Source organism: Eucyclogobius newberryi, unplaced genomic scaffold (assembly GCF_026437365.1).
Source record: "Eucyclogobius newberryi isolate DKJ021-1_F unplaced genomic scaffold, fEucNew1.0.hap1 SCAF_8, whole genome shotgun sequence".
Classification (NCBI taxonomy): Eukaryota; Metazoa; Chordata; class Actinopteri; order Gobiiformes; family Gobiidae; genus Eucyclogobius; species Eucyclogobius newberryi.
The window spans coordinates 5221243-5234371 of NW_027316500.1; the positions used below are offsets into that span (position 1 = coordinate 5221243).

Below are 13129 nucleotides of genomic sequence, written 5' to 3' on the forward strand. Positions count from 1 at the left end.
TGGGTGCAATAGGGAACATAATGATCACCATAAGCAACCGAGCTGATGCATACGACATCCAAGAAGGTTTAAAAAGCCAAACAAAATACCAGAGGGACCCACACCAAATAAAGAAGACGTTTCATAGTTAACTACACCTTTATTGTGCCTTTTCCAATGTAGAAAATGCATTGGAAAAGGTTCCAAGCATTGGAACCTTTTCCAATGCATTTTTTTCCCTCTATTGAGGGAAATGACATAAAACCCACAATGGGTCAAAAAGACAAATAAATATATCAGTTATGGTAAACAGCTTATAAACAGGGAACAAACCTGGATATTGTTAGAAAACAGAATATAAAATTATAACTAGGATTGAGTGAATGCTTTGCTCACATAAGCTCATGTCAAATCAAATGTACAAGATTGTTAAAAGAGGTAGGCAAGTTGTCTTAATACAATTATAAAGCTGCCACAGAAAGAGCGGGCGTGTCCACACAGCTGTGATCCTCTGGGTGCTCAAGCTCAGCAGACAGTAAGTAAGTAAGTAAGTACATTTTATTTTTATAGCACCTTTCACAGACAGAAGTCATAAAGTGCTTCACAAAAACACAGAATAAAACAATAAAAACACAAACAACTTACAGTGAGCAATACACATACAACAATATACAGTCAAATCAGTCCCTAAAGCAAATGCAATTAAAAGGCTCGACTAAATAAAAAGGTTTTGAGCTGACGCTTAAGAGCTACAACAGAGTCCAGTGACCGCAGGGAGAGCGGAAGATCATTCCAGAGTCTGGAACAGCCTGGAAGGATCGGTCTCCTCTGGTCTGAAAAAGAGTGCGAGGAACCAACAGCAGTTTCTGTTCCAAAGACCTCAGTGAGCGAGGGGGAGTGTACGGTGTGATCAGATCTGATGTGCAGAGGGACCTGACCATGCAAAGCTCTAAAAGTCAGACAGCAGAAGCAGCTCGCCTCCTTCACGTCATAAAAGTTCATTTAGTGGAGTGGTTAACCTCAATATTTTAAAGGAATTGTGCACTTTTTGAAAGAAGCATGAGACTTTCAGGACAGGATCATTACACCCCTAAGGTAAATATTTGATGTGGAAGCATTCTGGGTCTGACCCGTGACGGCCTGGAAAAAAGGATTTTCCAAAATGTCCGCCAGCAAATTAACCATACATAGTTATTTCACTTGTAGGACACATGAGCTTGGTGTCTAAACATAGGTTTTGAGGTACTGTGAGTCTACTGGCATAAAATACAAGGTCCAGAGGGCTTCCACATCAAATATTTACCTTAGGGGTGTAATGATCCTGTCCTGAAAGTCTCATGCTTCTTTCAAAAAAGTGCACAATTCATCAGTTTAACCGCTCCACTAATTACAGTCCTCCGCGGATCCTGGATCCATATTACCACTTTACGACTGAGTTTGTTGACAAGTCTAGGCAATGGTCCGGGCACAGGAGTGAATGAGTTCAACAACTGCGCCTCCTCTCGAGATGGGAGGAATGACAAGAGTCACCCAGACAGCCACCAATGGGGTAAGAATGAGCCTGGATGGTTGTTCTGGTTGTTCTGGCTGTGAGACGTGTGGTAAGAATGAGCCTGGTTGTTCAGGGTCTGGTTAGAGAAACTCATGGGAGCAGTTGCATTCCACATCATCCCAGGCCTTTGATTGGCAGGTGCCACAGGAGAGGCAACATGGTGGTGGTGGTTTAGAGGAACTTGAATCTTGTCAGCTCTCGTCCTCTTGGGCTTTTTGCCCTAAAATGACAAAGATTAAATTCATAATTTGTTTTTAAAAGTATGTGTACAAACACAGCATCTTTAAAAGAATAGGTGGTGTGTAGGTGTATTTGAAGTACTTACATAGCTGTCTTTGTAGGACCATCCCGGGTACTTTAACTCGTGAGCCTTTTTCTCTCTGTGAGCCTGGTCAAAGTATGGCTTCTTCTCCTGCTCCGACATCATCTTCCACTGGAGATAAAGCAGACACATGTTTACTATAGTGAAGCACTCTACCATGTGAGCCTCTGTCTTCCTCCCGGTGAATGACCCGAGTTAGTCCTGCTCTAGTATTTAGTCAGTCCCACTCACCCTCTTGCCGAGCTCCACGTTGACTTTAGCAGAGTTTGTGATTTGGAGCTCATCAGCCACATTCTGTCTCTGCTCAGCCTTGAACAACATGAAAGCATTAAGAGGCTTTTTAGTGTATGGTTTGCCCTCCGTTTCATCCAGCTTCCTACAAACACAAGATTAGGTTAGAATGATGTGAAGGGGACTTCTGTTAGGGCTGAACACTGACTCATCAGAATATTCACTTTGTAATGTATTGTGCAGCCTTAGTCAAAGTATTTTTGGGCTGTTTTTTTATTTACCTTGAAGCTGCCTTGTTAGTAGCAGAGGTGGAGGGTGCTGCACCCGTGTGCAGCTCTGGCCTGTTGCTGCAGCAGTTAAGAATAAAAATACATTAATTAGTTCAGTCTGCAATGGGACATCAGCACTTTGGTGAGAAGATATGTCTTTAGTACTTACAATGTGCCCCAGTGATTCAGGGGATTAACATTCGCCTGGAAGGAGAAAGAAATGTCACTTTGTTTCTGAGATGTTAAAAAAATACATTAGATTCTTTGTAGTAGGAGTATATATATATATGTATATATATATATATATATATGTATATATATATATATATATATATATATATATATATGTATATGTATATGTATATGTATATGTATATGTATATATATATATATATATATATATATATATATATATATAAAACCAGGAACTAGGAACGGGCTTTGACAATAGGCATTTTTGTGCCGGCTGCGCGCCGCGGCTCCTGAAACTGCGCCGCTATTTGACCGCGTTTTAAAGCCATTTTAGACCGCGCCAGGTTAAGGTTAGGGTTAGGGTTAGGGTTAGGGTTAGGGTTAGGGTTAGGGTTAAGGTTAAGGTTAAGGTTAAGGTTAGGGTTAGGGTTAGCCATGAGGCTATAAGGGAAATGCTGCGGTCTCTGAAACTGCGCAGCTTTTTGACCGCGCCGCGGCTCTCCAGCCACGGCCTTGACATTAAGGTGCAACATAGAGAAATGCAAATTAATAGTAGAAAAATATATCAAATAGAGCATGCATAAAATGTTTAATTTACAAATAAAGTAAAATAAACTTTTCTGAATATATACACAATTTACAGATGGTCAGAATAGTGCGCTATTAGTATTATTGGTTAATAATAGACTCAGACTTGAGCTTTAACAGCCACGTCAAATAAATAACATCAGCAGCTTTTTACCATTTAAAAATGGCCGTGGCTGGAGAGTCAAATGGCCGCGCAGTTTCAGGGACCGCGGCATTTCCCTTTTAACCCTAACCTTAACCCTAACTTTAACCCTAACTCTAACCCTAACCTTAACCCGGCGCGGTCTAAAACGGCGCTAAAACGCGGTCAAATAGCGCAGCAGTTTCAAGAGCCGCGGCGCGCAGCCAGCACAAAAATAACATGGCAGTTTCGGTCGCGGCTCTGCAGACACTCCCTTTAAAAACATTGCCAAAATCAAAAGTATAGTGTCTAAACTAGGCTTGGAGAGACTTATCCATGCGTTTGTCTCCAGTAGATTAGACTGTAACAGCCGCTCACTGGCCTCTCCAAACAAGCTGTAAAACAGCTGCAGTACATCCAGAACGCTGCTGCTCGGGTCCTGACTAGAACCAGGAAGTATCATCACATTAGTCCTGTTCTCAGGTCTCTGCACTGCCCCCTGTGGCTCAGAGAAGAGACTTTAAAGCAGCTCTGCTTGTGTACAAGTCTCTCCATGGCCTAGCACCAAAGTACATAAGTACATCTCGGACATGTTTGTGCCATATGAACCATCTCGAACTCTGAGGACCTCAGGGACAGGCCTCCTGCTGGTGCCAGAGTCAGGACTAAACATGGACCGGCCTCATGCTGGTGCCAGAGTCAGGACTAAACATGGGGAATCTGCGTTTCAGTTTTATGCAGCTAAAATCTGAACATGTGAGACAGATTCTGCCGAGGATGAGGAGCAAGAGGATGTTCTAACGTGCTGGAGAGACGGGAGATGGCGGAGGAGAGTGGATCGGTGGTCGAAGACGTTCTGGACGGCGTGGAGGAGCAGCCTTTTCTGGCTGCACGTGCCCGGAAACGTAAAAAGTCCCTTAGCTCGTCCGAGGGTTCTGGGAATGAGCAGCAGGATGAGGCTGAAGCTATTGATATCCGGGGTGAGAGCAGAGACTGTAAGGTGATCATAAAGCTTGCACAGGATGGTGCATCCTTTAAGGAGTGGAATTCAGTGGCATTGTCAAAGAGCCTAACTGTAGCTGTGGGAGTGATCAAGAGTGCGAGTGTCCTTAGAGATGGCTCGCTGCTGGTCGTGTGCAAGGACGCGGCTCAGCAACGGAAGGCGATTGGAACTAAACGTCTGGGTGGAAAGGACATTCTTGTGTCTGATGCTGAAAGAAACACGGTCAGAGGAGTTATCGTAGGTGTCCCTACGGCGACGTCTGTGGATGAAGTTAAGGAGAATTTGACTGGAGCTACGGTGGTGGACGCTAGGCGGTTGAAGGTGACCCGGTCTGGGGTAAGATGTGACAGCTTGTCGGTAATGGTAACACTTGAAGGGAGGTGCCTGCCTAGTAAGGTGTTCATTGGGTTCATGTGCCATGACGTTAGGCCATATGTTCCACCGCCCCTGCGTTGCTTTAAGTGCCAGCGCTTTGGGCATATTGCAGCGGTCTGTAGAGGGAGGCAAAGATGTGGTAAATGTGCAGGAGATCACGAGTATGGGAAGTGTGACGTGGGAGCAAAACTGAAGTGCTGTAACTGTGGGGAAGAACATAGCTCTGCCTACGGGGGATGCAGGTTTAGCAAAAGAGCGGCTGAGGTGCATAAAATAAAGGTCTCTCAAGGTATATCCTATGCAGATGCAGTCAAGAAAGTTTCAAGTAACGAGTTTAGAGTAAATACAGAGAGAGGAGCCAGCTGCTCCCAGCCAGGGCGAAATGAGAAAGGCCAGCGTGGCTCCCAAGAAGTGTGAAGGTTTCAAGAGTGGAGGTCCCAAGTGTGCAGGCTCCAGAATTAATGAGAATACCCTGGTTGTGGATATAGAGGATTTTGTACTCTTTATGGTGGATGTTGTAAACTGTGCAGCTCAGACTCAAAGCAGAACTGAAAGGATCAGGATCATTGCTAAAGCTGCAGGGAGATTCCTTGGAACAAAGGAGCTTGATTGGGCAGATATAGAAAACAGGCTAAAGGCGCTAAATGGGAGTCGGAGTGATGGGGGTCTGCTTGTGGGGAGTCAGAGTGATCAGAGTGACGAGATGGAGATGGGGGTGGTCTCCTGTCCTCGTCCAGTCTCGTAGACGCACGGCTACCAAGCAGCGACATCAGTGGAAATATTAAAGCCTAAAGAATAAAGCCTACAGAATAAAGCTGTACGGTGGAAGCACCGAACGTCAAAGAAGGAGAGGAAGATGAAGAAGAGTCTCCCTGGAATAAAGCCGGTCGGTCTCTGAAACAACAACATCTATTCTAACATATCATGACCTCATGGGCTTTGTAACACCAAAGCAATGGAAGGAGTTCTTTTACGGACTACGACAGTCTGAGGACTACGAAAAGTCTGAGGAATAAAGTCTGGAGGTAATGCAACAATTGCATGCCAACCGCCATAAAACAACAACAACAACAACAACAACTGGCGGTAATGCAACACTTGGATGCCAACCGCCATAAAACAACAACAACAACAAGCAGACAAGAATGTGCCGATGATGAGGAGGAAGAGTGTTCTAATGTGCTTTGAACTCATGGGCTTTGAAACACCAAAGTGATGGAAGAAGAACTTCTAATGTTGTCGGTAATGCAACACTCGGATGCCAACCGCCATAAAACAACAACAACAACAACAACAACAACAACATATCGGTAATGCAACACTTGGATGCCAACCGCCATAAAACAACAACAACAATTTGTTTAATAAACACCCGGTCTGAATGACCGGGTGTTTATTCTTTAGAATGAAGCCTAAAGAATAAAGCTGTACGGTGGAAGCACCGAACGTCAAAGAAGGAGAGGAAGATGAAGAAGAGTCTCCCTGGAATAAAGCCGGTTGTTATTGTTGTTTTATTGCGGTTGGCATCCAAGTGTTGCATTACCGCCATACTTTATTCTTTCTACTTCATTTTTCAGAGTCCGACTAGCTTTATTCCAGGGCTGACTCTTCTTCACCTTCATCTTCCTCTCCTTCTTCGGCGCTTCTGCCGTACAGCTTGTTGTTGTTGTTTTATGGCGGTTGGCATCCGAGTGTTGCATTACCGCCAGACTTTATTCCTTAGACTGTTGTTGTTGTTGTTGTTGTTGTTTCAGATCTTTTTGTTGTTGTTGTTTGGTCTCTGAAACAACAACAACTATTCTAGTCACAAAGACATATCATGACCTCATGGGCTTTGTAACACCAAAGCAATGGAAGGAGTTCTTTTACGGACTACGACAGTCTGAGGACTACGAAAAGTCTGAGGAATAAAGTCTGGCGGTAATGCAACAATTGGATGCCAACCGCCATAAAACAACAACAACCGCCATAAAACAACAACAACCGCCATAAAACAACAACAACTCTGACAATGTTCAAATCCAGGCAAATGAACAGTTTTGTTTAGCTGTAAATGACTGAAAGGATTTTATTTGCACATTTCTGTCTTGATGATTTTACAAGATGATTGTCTTGTAAAATCCAACATATTATTAGATATTCATTGTTACTTACTGTAAAACGAGGCACACAGGAAGAACCAGCCTTGTCCTGATTGTTCGTGGGCTGGAAATCTGACACGTTCTCCTTTTTGGGACTGGGACACAAGTCACTTTCTTGGGGCTCAGATTTACCTCTAGTCAACAAAAAATCCAACAATTCTTTGTCATCTGTGAAGCTCTCTTTGTCTAATGAAGACTTATAGGGCATGAGTTCTGTCAAGTCTAAAAATGATGGATCAGCCTGTTCCACCGGTGCAGGAGGAGTAGGAGTAGGAGAAGGTGGAGATACAAACTTCGCCAGACCATCTCCATCCCAATAATAATATATCAGGTCATCCTCACAGAAGTGCTTCATGCTTCCTGACTCCAGTGGTGAGATATTTGGAAAGCTGTAAAAACATAAACTGATAACAATATCTGTTCATCACAAAATGTCAAATAATCTAAACCTGTAAGTTTTCAAATCTCAGTGAGTAATGATCAATATTTGCATCGTTTATCACACCTGGTTCTGGGACTGTGGTGAAGAGATGAGACCAAAACTAACGCGTTACTCATTTGAAAAAGTAACTAGTACTTGATTACATGGATGCACAAAACTAACGTGTTACATCCCTCGTTCTTCTAAAAAAATGAATTTGAGTCCTCTAACGCGTTCCCCCCAAACTCTGCTTGAAAAGGATGAACTGTAACTAGTGTGAAGTACTCACCAGCGGCACCAGAGAGAACAGTGTGAGGACACACAGTGTGAAACCAAATGAGAAATGATTCTGATCAGAACCAAACTCTCACTCAACTTTATGACGTTTAGCATCTTGACCTTTATGACACGAGCCACGTCTACGTCACATTGACGTCACGGCTGCAATACAAGAATACGAGTTTGAAAAGACAAAACTTTATTAGTCAATGCATATTACATCAATATTAGACAAAATGTCTCCGTCCCAATAAAGCTGGGGATTGAATGCTGTTTCCAGCTGAAAGAGAACAGAACGATGTGCAGGGTGAAAATGTCATGTACAGGATGTGTTTACCTTGAAGCGGGTCCGGGGTGTTCCACATTTTCTGGGGCTAGTTTAACTGGGGCTGTTGTTTGGGGGCGTGTCTTGCCTCATTTTTCAAAGACTTCGCCTGTAATTGTTCTGCCAGTGTTTTTCTGTCAATCCCACATCTCTTTTAACGTGCTGTGAACGCGGACGCTCCAATGTCCAGATTTGTGTGTCGCTGGTGGATTTAGAGCCGCGTGTCTCACGTGGGTCCAGCCAAACGATGTCACGTGATCAAGTGTTTACCTGCAGGACACGCGTCTGACGGACTTGATTTTTCATCTTCCCTAAAGCGTATTTTGAACTTCAAAACACTGGGAAGACGACTAAAGCAAGGTTTGTTAATACAGGCCTTTCCACGTGGGATGTTTACGTGTTTACTCCAAGTCAACTTGGTACAACTGAACTGAATCCAATCCATTTTATTTCTATAGCAAGATTTACACAACCAGAGGGTTCCAAAGTGCTTCACAGCAAGGTAAAAGACTACAGAGGCATAAATAGGATAAAAGTAATAAAATAAGATATAAAAACAAAATCAAATAGAAAATTAAATCAAACAAACACACTAAAATCAATAGAATAAAAATAAATCAAATAAATAAAAGGGGCTGCCCTCCCAACACATAAAACACAATCAACACACTACATGGTGTTAAAAGCCAGAGAAAACAGATGGTTTTAAGAAGCGATTTAAAAAGAGGCAGTGAGGAGGCTTTTCTTATGAGGAGTGGCACTTTGTTCCACACTTTTGGAGCTGCCACTGCAAAGGCTCGTTCACCTCTGACCTTTAGCCCGTGGCACTGCCAGGAGCTGGTCATCTGACCTGAGGGAACGGCTGGGAGTGTAGGGGTGTAGCAGCTCGGAGAGGTCAGGAGGGGCAAGACCGTTTAAGGCTTTAAAAGTAAATAAAAGAGTTTTAAAATGAATCTTGAAATGGACGGGCAGCCAGTGGAGTGAAGCTAAAATAGGCAAAATGTGCTCATATTTTCTTGTTCCAGTTAAAGGACGGAACAAGAAAGCTCTGTTTGATCAGAGAGCTCAGAAGAACTCACTTTTACTGTGTTAGTGATTCATTTGACACGGGATTTGAGTTTGTGTCGCAAAGAAATGTCTGATTCCAGCTTTAACATGAAGCTACAGCCCAAACAGGGAGCGTTTGTACTTCTGATGTCCCCTATGTGTCTTTATGTATTGTGTACATGTCCTGTGAATAAATAAATAAATATCACAAACTCTGCCTTTCAATGGGCTAAAGATTGGTTGGTGTAAAGCTTCGGTGTGATACAGTGATACATGGACTTAATAGTGAAGCTTTGCGTTATTATGTGTGAAGTGAATTGTACAGATTAAAGACTGAATGTATCGCACTTGGCGCAAAGGAAAGACTAAACAGGCACAAGACAAACGGTTTATTGTACGTGCATCACCGGAAGTAACATGCAGGTAAACACTGGATCACGTGACATTGTTTCTCTAAATCCACCACATCTTGAAATTGGAGCCTCCACTTCCACAGTTAAAAGAGATGTGGGATTGAGAGAAAAACACCGGTAGAACAATCACACGACGTTTTGTTCAGTAAAAGGAGCTGCAACACCACGCCCCCTTGTGGCTGAAAACAAACGGTGTTAAGAGACTTACAAACTGTTCAAATGTTTCATTCTGACCAAAATACAACCAAATATTGATAGTGGCGACACAGCAGCCATGAACAGAGAAGTGTGAGACTACTTTGTTTACACACACATGATTTTAGCATTTGTGGTGCCATAAAAGAAACATGAAAAGCTTGAAGTCTGGTCAATGAAACAGAATGTTTCACATTATCAAAGCTTTACACAAATCAATAAAAACAGCACCGTAACATGATGCTCCAACATCTGTTTCCTTCTTGTCTTTTTTTAACCAGCAAAGCATCAGATGAAATTAGAAATGTGTTTTTGCACAATTCTCATTTGAGACAAGTTAGTATTTATCTGGCTTCATCAAACAGACAAACTCTGCCCTCCACGACGCAGTCTACAACTTCATGTAGGATTCTTTCTAAATCACTGCCACGCCACAAACCAAACAGCAGATGGCGCTATTGCTTTGATAATAAAAGCACGCTCCAGCTGCAGGTCCTGTTTGGATCTGGACTAAAGACATGAAGAGGAGCCGGGGACATGAAGGAGGAGCAGGTGTCCGTGTCCCATGGGCGTATGGACAGTGCACCGGCCCGAGACACAGCCGGGGTCAAAGGGCAGGGGTCACACAGGGTCAGGGGCTTTGCCTTAGTATTAGGACACACAATGGTTATGTCACATGTGCATTTGAAGTAAGGAAAATGTAGAGTACAAGAATACCCGAGTACTCTGTCCCAACAGCACCTCTGACCCATTTCACTATCACATCATTTCTGTTCTTTTGCACAAATGCCAAATTTCAAAAGCATTTGTGAAATACAGATTAGACAGTAGGCCGGCTTTTATGAGGCTCCATCAGTGGTGGGTCTTTTGATGCTACTATTCCAAATATTGTGAACACTCTTATACGGCTATATGGTCAGTGGTGGAACAAGTACTCCACTTAGTTACTTAAGTATAAGTACAGATAAAGGAGCCAAAAATGTACTAAGTATTAAATATACTAAAAGTATTGAAGTAAAAAGTAGACTTTGTACCGATGTTTTTACTTAACTATTAAAGAGTGAAATGTGGTGATCTTCAAAAAGAATTGTCCCGACTTTTTAGTCACTCAATTTCTCAATGTTTCTAGACTTTGCAGAACAGGTAAGATATCACCCAAAACATGCTGAAAATGACTCCTCAAACCATACAGGAAGTACTTTTCTGTCCAGCTCTAAATGTAGTGGAGTATAAAGTTCAGATACCTGCTCTACACTACTTTTACATTTGTACTTTGTTACTTTCCACCACAGGGGTAAGATGGTAATACTACAGTCTCTAATCGGCCTTGGCTCTGTCCCCAAACACTCCTCAGCAGCACTAATGTCTGTCTGACTGTGGTGAAAGAAGTGGACCATGAAGGAACCTGCAGAGGGAGAGAGAGGTGTGGAGCTGAAACCATGACTCAGGTGTGTTTAGACTTCTCTGTTGACAGGACTATTACAGCTTTACATTCTTTGCAGATCTGTTGTGATTGAACATGTGATCTGAGGCAGGTGTAACTCACTCGTCTTGTTTAGGGTCCATAATATCGCAACTTCCTGTGTTTTTAACTATAACGAAGCTTCAGCGATAAAGCTTCGTCAACATACCTGGAGTTGTGTTCTGTGGCATTTACAAATGTCTAAATTCACTAGCTGATGTCATGGATCTTTCTTCATAAACAGCTCCTTTGTGTTTTCAAAGCCCGTGCACCTTCCACCTTCACAAGATATTTAAGATAACTGTTGTTTTTAGCCTTATTCAAACTGCTTCCCCCTGCACCCTTTGTCAGCAGTAAGGTTGTGCACGGAATTTGTAGTATTCACCATATTATTTGAAAGGTGCACTGTGTAACTTTTCTTAGGGTTAATGCTGTGCTTAAAATGCAATTGCTTTTCGACAGATCTGACCTGAAACTTTGCCTTATAACGTCAAAATTCACAGGTTTTACAAGTAAACTGTCACCTTATGCAAATTATACAACTCATAATAGTCCTATTCATGGGTTTCAGGCAGAAGGATTCCTTCCTGATTTGACAGTTTTGGAATGACGGAGGACCGTTGTCATAGCAATGTCACACTTCAAATCTAGATGAATTGAATGGAGAAAGGTCCTCACAAAAAGAAAGAATGATTTGCCTGAAACCTATGAATAACACACATACTATTACCTCCAGCCAGGGGAAAGTTACTACAGTCATTACAAATACTCATCTTACAGCACTTAAGTACTTGTTTTGAGTAATTGTTCTTATTTGAGTAGATTTTTAAACTTGTACTTGTAATTTTGTAATTTTAGCATGTCATTGTAATTAGTTACATTTTAAAATTACGATCCAGCTCAAGCAGGAATGATCCTAATGCAAGGCTGTCTCTGCCTCTGGCCACGCCCACAATCACTCAGAAGTAAATTGTGGAAAAAATGCATTAAACTCATTAAACGTTTTTCAACATTTTTCAAATTTGGAATAAAATATTTATTAAAATTCTAAAATCCTCCTAAAATTGCATTAAAAAGTAACAAATACTCTGAGTTGTATTTTCCATGTCATCAAGTACTTTGGCAGCAGTACTGTTTATCTAGTATATGATTAGACATATAACTACTTTCACTGGAGTACAAACTGCAGTTCTCTTTCCACCACTGCTTCTAACTCAACACGTGCTGTCTGGTCATTACTGCTAACTCTACTGCATGGCAACAGACCCTGGTACTTTTGAATATAACGCATACTTCTGACAGATATGTTCCTCTGACAGGCGGCAGCAGTGCTCTGTGGAGGAAGCAGATAAAGACGTTGATTGACAGAACCACATGGGCGGAGTCAACAGTGTGAGGTTTGTTTACAGTGAAGAATAGTGTAATTGTGAACTGCTACTGTGTTCATAATGTCCAACTGTAGAGAGTGTGAAGAACGTGCCATTGCTTGTCTCTTTGGCTCACTGCATCCAAACTAAGCTGTGGTTTGAAGTGGAGTTGGATCTTTTTTTATCTTAAAGACGGCACAGGGAGACGTCCAGAAATGGTAGACACTTCAAAAAGGAGAAGATGTCAAAGGAAAATAGAGTTAAGATTTGGTAGCAGCGTGTTGTTGGGACAGAAATCCCCACAACTGATAGATTTGTCACATTTTAGTGCTTTGACAGTTGAAGAGTTCCACTGATCGTCCGGTTGTCCTTGGGCTTCTGAGCAGAGTTTTTTGGTCACTTCTGTTTCATTAGTGAAAAATGTGGTGCAGTATAAAATGTGTCAGTTTGCAGACATGGCAAAACAGGCTCAACATTTATGCCTCTAACTCTAGAATATTTACGTGATTACGTGAAACCACTTATTACAACTATCTTCTAATTTATATAATTAGTGTAGCTAAAAACTTTACTTTACTAAATACTTTAAAACTTGTATCTTCTGAACAGAAGATACAATACTTTCTCCAAGTGAAAAGTACTTACAGAGAGCGGTTACCTTGGTTTATGTTATGAAAAAGTTACGGACAATTTTCTAAATAATAATAATAACATTTAATATTCTAAATCAAAGTATTGATACAGGCCCAGCAGAGGATGTACTTCCTGCAGCAGCTGAGGAAAGCAAAGCTGCCAGCGGAGATGATGGTGCAGTTCTACACGGCCATCATTGAGTCCATCCTCACCT

At 42.0% G+C, this 13129-nt stretch overlaps 1 long non-coding RNA gene across 1 annotated transcript; it reads right to left on the reverse strand.

The window, feature by feature from the left end:
* Positions 1 to 1720: 1720 nt before the first annotated feature.
* On the reverse strand, positions 1721 to 2225 carry LOC140350850 (uncharacterized). Its single transcript, XR_011925331.1, has 3 exons — positions 2085 to 2225; positions 1857 to 1964; positions 1721 to 1751 (listed from the first exon to the last, which is right to left on the reverse strand). It is a non-coding gene; the product is annotated as an uncharacterized lncRNA (long non-coding RNA).
* Between the last annotated feature and the right edge of the window lie 10904 nt (positions 2226 to 13129).